Raw genomic sequence first — 8,190 nt, 5'->3', positions numbered from 1 at the left:
CACGTAGCCAGGTGGGGGTGCAGCGTATTAATTAATAAGTGACATGAAAAAAAGGAGTAATAATGAGCTTTTCAGCAGAAGAATAACTTCCAGCATTTGCAGCCAGCATGGCAATAGAAAGCATTACTATTTCTTACATACTGCTCCTAAAGCACATCAACTGTGAAAGGTCAGTGGGTGCTTATGCACTTTTACCTCTACAGGTGTAAGTTTAAGTCTTTGTTTTTCTTAAGAAAAAGTGATCAAGTGAGCATTCTCAAATCCAGAGGGCCCTCCTAGTAAGAGCCAAGCAGACTAATGTATTTTAAAATATAGGGCTTAAGTGAAGGATCTATACAACTATGCTTTTTTTCCTCCTGGCAGCTGCTGCAGAAAAGTGGCATCACTCACGTATCACAGAAATCATGACCTTCCTTCTCTCTTCTGCATGGCCTGGAAGCAGAAAGGTCCAGGCAGACGAGCTGATTCCTTCCCCAGGCTGTGCCACCCAATTAAACAAGGTACAGACAAGATCTGTTTATTAGTTTGCCTTCTCATGGAGTAGTTATTCCTTATACCATACAGTACAGCCCAAGCACCACTCCTCCTCTGACTCTAGTCACACTGCTCCTCACCCCCTCACTTTTTGTCAAGGGCAGAGAGTTTCTTCACTCCTCACTGCCCTGGGGATCCTGAATTCCAGCGGGTCAGGTCGCTACAGCCCAGTCTCCTTCTAAGTCTTGCATCATCCACCAGCCCGTCTCTGTTGGTGAGAACAAGGTCCAGCAAAGCACCTTTTCTTGTTGGTCCCTCTACCATTTGGAGGAGGCAGCTGTCATCAGTGCACCCCAGGAACTTGCTGGTGCTTTGCTGTGTTGCCCCTCCAGCTGATATTGGGGTGATAATCCCCCATGAGGACCAGGGCCTGTGAGGGCAAAACTACTCCTGTCTGCATGTAGAGGGAGGCCTCGTCCACTCAGTCATCTGGTCTGGTGGCCTGCAGCAGAACCCCACTATGACATCTCCTGCCCCTGGCTTCCCTTTAACCCTGACCCATCCCCAGAGAGAGCTCAGGGAACTCCAGCTGGTCACTGATGTAGAGGGCAGCCCCCTCCTCTCGGCCCCTGCCTGTCCCATCCAAGTGCCATCAGAAAATGCAATAGTTCTAAAGCTTGTCTTTCTCCTATAAAAAATGGCTACATCGTATTTTTAAAACACATAATCTTCAATATTAACATATTTATTTTAAAAAACTACTTTTTAAAAAGTTATCAGGAAGATTAATTAGAAGAAATTTGCAGTGCTGGTCACAGTGCAGTGAGAGTAATGGAACTGCTTTTGTATTTACACTGAAAACTTCGACACACCTAAAGAAAAAAGTGTTCACTCACCTCTATAGGAACTCCAATGGTTGTGACTTGCTCCTGCAGTTCACATTTCTTGGGGACTGCTGGAGTTCCCACTATGTGCAGGCTTCCCATGTTCTCTGTTTGCAAAGGGAGATCAGTTTAAATTCTACCAGCTTTTGTTGAGATGAGGTTTTGGATTATATTCTGTGTATCTGGGAATGCCTGAAGACAGACAGACAACTTTTTAAGAGAAAATCTGGCAGATAGTGATGCCATTCAAAAAAAACAGATAAAAAAGTAACCATCTCTCACAGTATATTGTACAGAGCCACAGGCCACCATGCCAAGCACGGTACTTGTGACTTACCAGTGCTTTACTTTGCCTTATCCTATCTGCTCCTGAGCTAGATAATGGAATATAAGCTTGTGTAGAGTAGCAGACAGGTCTTCTTGACCAGTAAATGGTGTTTTCATAGCTCTGTAGGCTTACAAATTGCTTGGATTAAGTGTTTGTGTTCTTAGCAGCAATCTCCTTTACAGAAATTCGTACAGACAAATAAGTTTTTGTTTTCAGTAAGTAGTGGGAAACTTCTACCTTGATTGGAGGGAACAGTCTGCTGGTAGAAAGTCCCCAGAAGAGGAGCCTGTCAGACCATGGAGAGCAATGTGCAGAGTACCACTGCTCTCCAGCCACTCCTGAAGAGCAGGTCCTGAACAGCTACAACCTATAAATCACTTCCTTATTTCTTCTCTGTGGCAGGAGCTGTCCAGGTCACAGCTGGTAAGACATTCTGGTGGATGCATGATTCACTCTCGCTCCTGATGCCTGGACATCTCAAGCAAACAAAGCCCAGTGAGCCACTGGCCTTCTACACAAATCCCTGCCAGTGTTGGGTTTTGTGTATCAGGTGTAGCACATGAAGTGTTATTAAAACAAAACAATATCTGCACAAGGAAAATGGACCGATTTGACTTAAATTTAAAACCAAGTTAAACTGTAGTGTGGCACTGTATGAGCACTGTTTCAATTTGACAGTGGCAGGTTATCTTCAATTTAAATAGATTATCATCTTTGGAGACTAATCTGATATAAAGCAGCATCCAGATAGTCATTTGTATCCATTAGAAAACAACTGAAGGTAAGCGGGCAAACTCCTCATGTGACTGGAGCCCATCAGCTTGAATTTCCTATCTGATTGAGTCTTGGCAATGAATAAATTGCCGATGAATAAAACCAGACAAAATAAATGGAACTGTGGAGTCTGCAGACTCTTGGCAGCTTCCAGGACAAGAGTGCTCTCTCCTCAGCCAGGCAAGGCTCAGATGCACACAGGGCGACCTGGGGAGGATGTGTCTGAGGAGACGTGCAGTTCTCAGCTGGCAGATGAGACTCTTGGCAATTCTCTTTGCCTTTATTTCCCCTGTGCAGGAGTTACTATCAGGCTGTGGATCAGCAACCTCCTTGCTGCATAGTCATGAATGTTCCTGTCTCCTCACTGTCCTGGGCATGGATGCATCCCAGGTGCCAGGTACCAATTCCTTTGCAGCACAGCAAACCTGGGAGTCCAAGAAGAGAAGCAAGGCTGAGGAAAAGTAATTTTTACAAAATAGGTCCCAAAGAAAGGTTTTCTTGTTACTTCTCATAAATCTAGTTTAAAAATAATAATAATTTAAAAGCTTTTAAGCAAGACATTTTGTTTGTTGGTTTTTTTTTTCAGGAACTCCACCAAAAACCTCCTCTCTCCAAATACCAAAACACCCACTCTACCCCACTGACTGGGCTTAACATTACGCTCTAGTAACCATATTATATTCACATTTAGGACCTGTGTCCCATTGGTAGCTGTCTGCAGCCATGTGCCACATTGAACCAAGATGCAAATTCTGCATTTTACAGACTGTGTTTCTGTTGTCACTTTGCTGGCAGCACAGCCTTTAGAAAAGGAAGCTGGTCCTTCTCCATCCCTCTCTGCCACCACCAATGCTGATGTCCTGGCTGAACACTCACTTCTCTGCCAAGATTCCTGTTTCCTCACCCCACTTGATAAGCAGATTTCTTCTGGAATATCCCACTTGTGCACAGTTGCTGGGAGATCAAAGCATTTGAAGGGCAGGCTGCAGCATGTTTCTTGGCTCTGAAGTGATTAAGGACCAAATTTAAACAGTTTTTACATTCTTGCAGAAGCAAAAAGAAGGTCACTGTTATGTTTTTACTCACCGTGAAATTGTCCATCCCATGTAATTGGTTTCTAATCAGTTGGAGCCCATGATATATTCAATGTGAGGGTTGAATAACACACATCTTAGAAGGCTGTCAGAGGGCTGGCATGGTCACATCTGTCCTGCTGTCCCCTAGAGCACTTTTCCTGTTCCCAGAGCTGGCCGTGCCTTGCAACAGCAGGACAACTGGACCAGAAAAGTGTCTTTTTCATGCACCACCCTCACCCCCTCAGTCTCTTCCTTGGTTTCTCTGCAGGACAGTGGGTCCCGTGGCACATCCATCAAAATGCCATTCTGGGCAAAGGTCAGATAGGTATGGGAAGTGCCACAGGGTGCTTCACCAGTGAGGAGACTGTGGGGACCATTGTTCTCCAGAGGGAAAAGCAGGGAGGAGAGTCTGCTGAGTACTCGTGGCATTATGTGTTGAGAGGACACGTGGGCAGGGAAGGAAGCTGCTTCAGGGGAAGTTCAGATTGAACATTAGGGCAAGGTTCTTCACTGAGAGAGTGGCCATAGGAAGTGGTCCTGGCATCAAACCTGCCAGAGTTCAAGGAACATCTGGATGACACCCTTAGACATGTGGTTTAGTATTAGGTAGTCCTGTGAGGAGCAAGGAGTTGGACTTGATGGTCCTTACAGGTCCCTTCCAACTCTAGATACTCTGCAGTTCTGTGGAGCTAGTGACAAGGCAGACAGGAGCTGAGGGCAGAGGTATGAGAGTCAGGAACACATGGGCCTAGGAATTAAGTGAGATGAATGGATAGACAGAGTCCTCCCTGGATGCTGGCCATGGATGGAAGAAGAACAACTACTGTGATCTCTGAACTTATATGGAGTGTGATATATATAAGGATGGAACACTGTCTGGCCAGTTCTGCCATCTGTCCAACCTGCTCCTCCCTACAGGAGGGTTGTAGATATCACCCTTCTGCTCCTTTAGTGCCCGAAGCAGCAGATCCAATAAGCAAAGTGTCCTTGGTCTCTCAGCACTAGCTATAAACATTCGGGCATTACCAGTCCACCAGCTGGAAAACTTGTGTGCTGCCTAAGAGAGTTCCCTGAAGAAAATAAAAAAAAAACAACAGTAAGAAGAAAATTGCCCTCACCCCAGCTCAAACCAGGACACTTTATATTTAACAGAACAGTTTGTGAAGTTGTTCTGAGGCGACTTCTTGCTGTAGGGGCCTTTTGGGTTGTATAAGTATTTCTTCTGTTTCCAGTCATGTAACATTATAGCTGTTTTTTATTTCATAAAGTTGAACTGTCTATTAAAGGAAAAAAGACTTTCTTTTCACCCCAAATGGGGATGCTCCTGGTTTTGTCAACTAATCTTTGTGTTGAATCTTGTTTTGAAAAGACACCTGATTCTCAGAAGTTTCCACCTTTGAATCGTGCACACCAAGTGTGCACATTTATATCTTAGGTGTACATGATTTTAAACAACTGGACTTCAAAACACCATTCTGCAGTTTTGGGATCATTGCACAATTCAAAATATGGTCTAATCTTAGCAGTGAATTAAATATTTAATTTTGCCTGTTCTTACAGAGCAAACCAGACAGGTGTACCAGGCATGTATGGAGCTCCTTCCCCACAGGAAGGTAGGGCTGTTTCAGCACTTTCTAGGGGTCCTGGATTAAAATTCCCAAAATAAGATCCTTCAGTTTTCTTTCCCCTCCAAGGTCAGGTGGGTGAGCAGCTTCAAATGGCTACTAGCACATTCATGAAGCTCGACTCAGGACTTTACATGCCCTCTTCAGTTTTTCATGACATCCGTATTCCCAAATTATCAGGATCTTTTTTCCCCAGCTGAGGTGTTCTGTGGCTGTCATTTGTACCATCAATGGGAAATAGCAGGGCACACACACTGATGGCAGGGATGCAACACAAGGGTTTCACCAAGATTTTCAAATTACCTCATATGCTCTAAGAGGCTGAAATAACACCTGAAAGGAAAATCTCTTACCCCTTGCTTGCTTTCTCCCTCAGCAGGTGCTTCCCTGGCTGCTCTCAGCCTGGTCCCTCTCAGCTCCTGCAGACTCATCACTCTACATTATGTGCCAGAACTGCCTTTTATAGCAAATGCTTCTGTCTCCACACTCCCAGCTGATGGGGGTCCATGTGATAATCCATTTCCCAGGTGTGCATTCTCCATTACAATTCCTCTTCAAGACTGATTTTTTGGTTTTGTGATTTTTATTTATTTTTATTTTTGCCAGTGAGCTTTAACTAAAATATCCACCTGGCCAAACCCTTAAAACCATCAATCAGCATTTCCTTGGAATGTCAAGAAATCTTAGTTCATGGACTTCCTTTTCTATTTTTTCATTAATCATGTCCTCTGAGAATCAATTATGTAGATTAGGATTAATCTGTAATTATTAAGAGTCAATTAGCTGTTAATTATAATCAGTGATAGCTGATATTTTGCAAATCGATTGGTTAATGAACCACTTTCTTTGTTTAAAAAGACTTCTCTCCTGGCCATTTTTGCTTTCATCTATGGAGGAGTGTGCTCTCCTGTTATGGAGAGTTTGTTTTGGATAATGACCTTTTAACTTACCAGTAGCAAAGCACTGAGATAACATTTAATTACCTGTACCAGCTGCAGTATCTTGTATAGGCAGAGTGGTTATTTTTTAAAATAACATACATTATTTTTTACTAACCTTCTAGCCTAAGTATCACATGGTACTTTTTCTTGCAGTTTACGTTTGCCAAAACTGGCTGCTGTGTGCCCAATTTGAAATTTGCCAGAAGAGCTTTGGTAAGCTTTTGTTAATTCCATAATTGACTTTATTCACTAATAGGAACAAGGGAATGGTGTTAAAAGACCTTAAGTTGTCCTTTATAAATTGCTGGTTTAATCCACTTAAATAAAGCATCTGAGAAGTCTGCAGGGACCAGTATTTACTGTCATGTGTGACTTGAAAAGAGGTGTGGCCTGATATGATGAATTGGCCAGGGGCAGCCTCCTGGTTTCAGCTGCCAGGACACACTGCAAGAGCACCCAGAGCAGCTTGGTGCACCGGGAAGTTTTCAGCTGCTGATGATTTGTTTAAATGATGCTTGTGCTAACAATAGTGTTTTGAAAAGCATTCTAAGTAAATAGGAGGTTTTGACACTCAGAAATGAGGACCTGCTGAATGGAGTGTTTGAGTCCCAGCTACCAGCTTGCTGGCAGAAGCAGTCATGGGGACTTGGAGCAGGCTGAGGAGCTTCTGTGCTGATTCTTTGTGTGAACATCAGCATGTCTGGGAACAGGGGACATTTGGGCAGCAGAGCCTTTTGTAATGAAAAAGTTTCTTTCCCTTCAGTCCAGCTGAGCTGGACTCAGTGAGAGCAGTAGGGATTCTGAGGCAAAGCTGGTGCTGGTTACAGCTGAGGTGGTTTGACTTCCAAGAGGAAACTGCTGGGGCTTCCACCCAAGCCCTGGCACAGCAGAGGTGAGAGCACAACCAGCTTGGTGGGCTCCTGCCCCACCAGGGACAAATGCAGGGGGATGTCCCCTGTGAGGCTCTGCTTGTCCCCCTGCAGGAGAAACAACCACCTGTCCTGCAGCACTTGGCCGAGCTGGCTTGGCTTAAGGCTGCCGTGGTCACCAGGCAGCACCCTGCTCCTGGCTGCCTTGGTGTTCTGGTGGAGTCATGTTCATGGGGAGGTGTTCTGGTGGATTCTGGAAAGGGTGTCGTGGCCCACCTAGAAATGTACAGTTTCCTCAGTTTGTTACAGGCTTCTCTTTTGTTGATCTTTTTCCCTGTTGTTTAATTTCTTAGACAGACTTGTATTTCATAGGTCACCTTTTTCTTACTTTGGAAACCAGATTTTGCCCCACAACCATAATACTTTTTTGAGCATATTTTGAACTAGAAAAGGCATCTGTAGAGCTGGAGGGCCATAGCAAGGACCACACTGGTGTTCCCAAGTGGTGGTTTCCTCAGTTTTTAATAAGTACCAAGGTAATCAACATGTAGGAAGGTTGTGCAGGAGAACTGTAGTAAGGGAATTGGATCCCAAACTACTGAATTCACATTAGCTTCAGGGAACAGGCTGCAGTGCTTAAGAAGTAATACTTGTCTATGCAAGGGAGTCCAAGAGTGAAGCTCACTGCACACCTGTCTCAGAAGTCCCCATTCTTAACTCTTCCTGGAAAAGATTCCCACATGAAGAATCAGAAACTGCTTTCTCACAGCTTGGCACTGTGCCTCAGGACAGATCATTTTTTCAGATGTTGAAGCATATCAAAAAGGAAATATTTTTTAAAAACATTATTCTCCAGCTCCCCATTACCATAGGTCAGCCTGGACCAGTCTTTGTGTGATGAGGAACAGCAGTGGTGGTTCAGGAGACACTTTCTCTTGATATAATTTGTTTTATGAGCTTTTTGGGAACTTCTTACCTGGAAGACTGGCACAGACTGGTGCTATGATTTCTTCAGCTTTTGATGCAAGATGAAGTATCCATTTGATGAGCCAGGTTGAGTTTCAGCTAATATTTTATGGGGTTGTGGATGTGATGTAGAAGGTTGTCTGCTTTTGGAGCCTTTGTTGATGATTATGGATGCACACACATGTTGCAAACATTGGTTGGATTTCACACTGGCCCTGACCAGACTCTGAGAAAATGAACTCTGCTCAAAAAT

The sequence above is a fragment of the Apus apus genome, chromosome 3, assembly GCF_020740795.1.
Source record: "Apus apus isolate bApuApu2 chromosome 3, bApuApu2.pri.cur, whole genome shotgun sequence".
Taxonomy (NCBI): domain Eukaryota; kingdom Metazoa; phylum Chordata; class Aves; order Apodiformes; family Apodidae; genus Apus; species Apus apus.
This window is presented reverse-complemented; position numbering follows the sequence as displayed.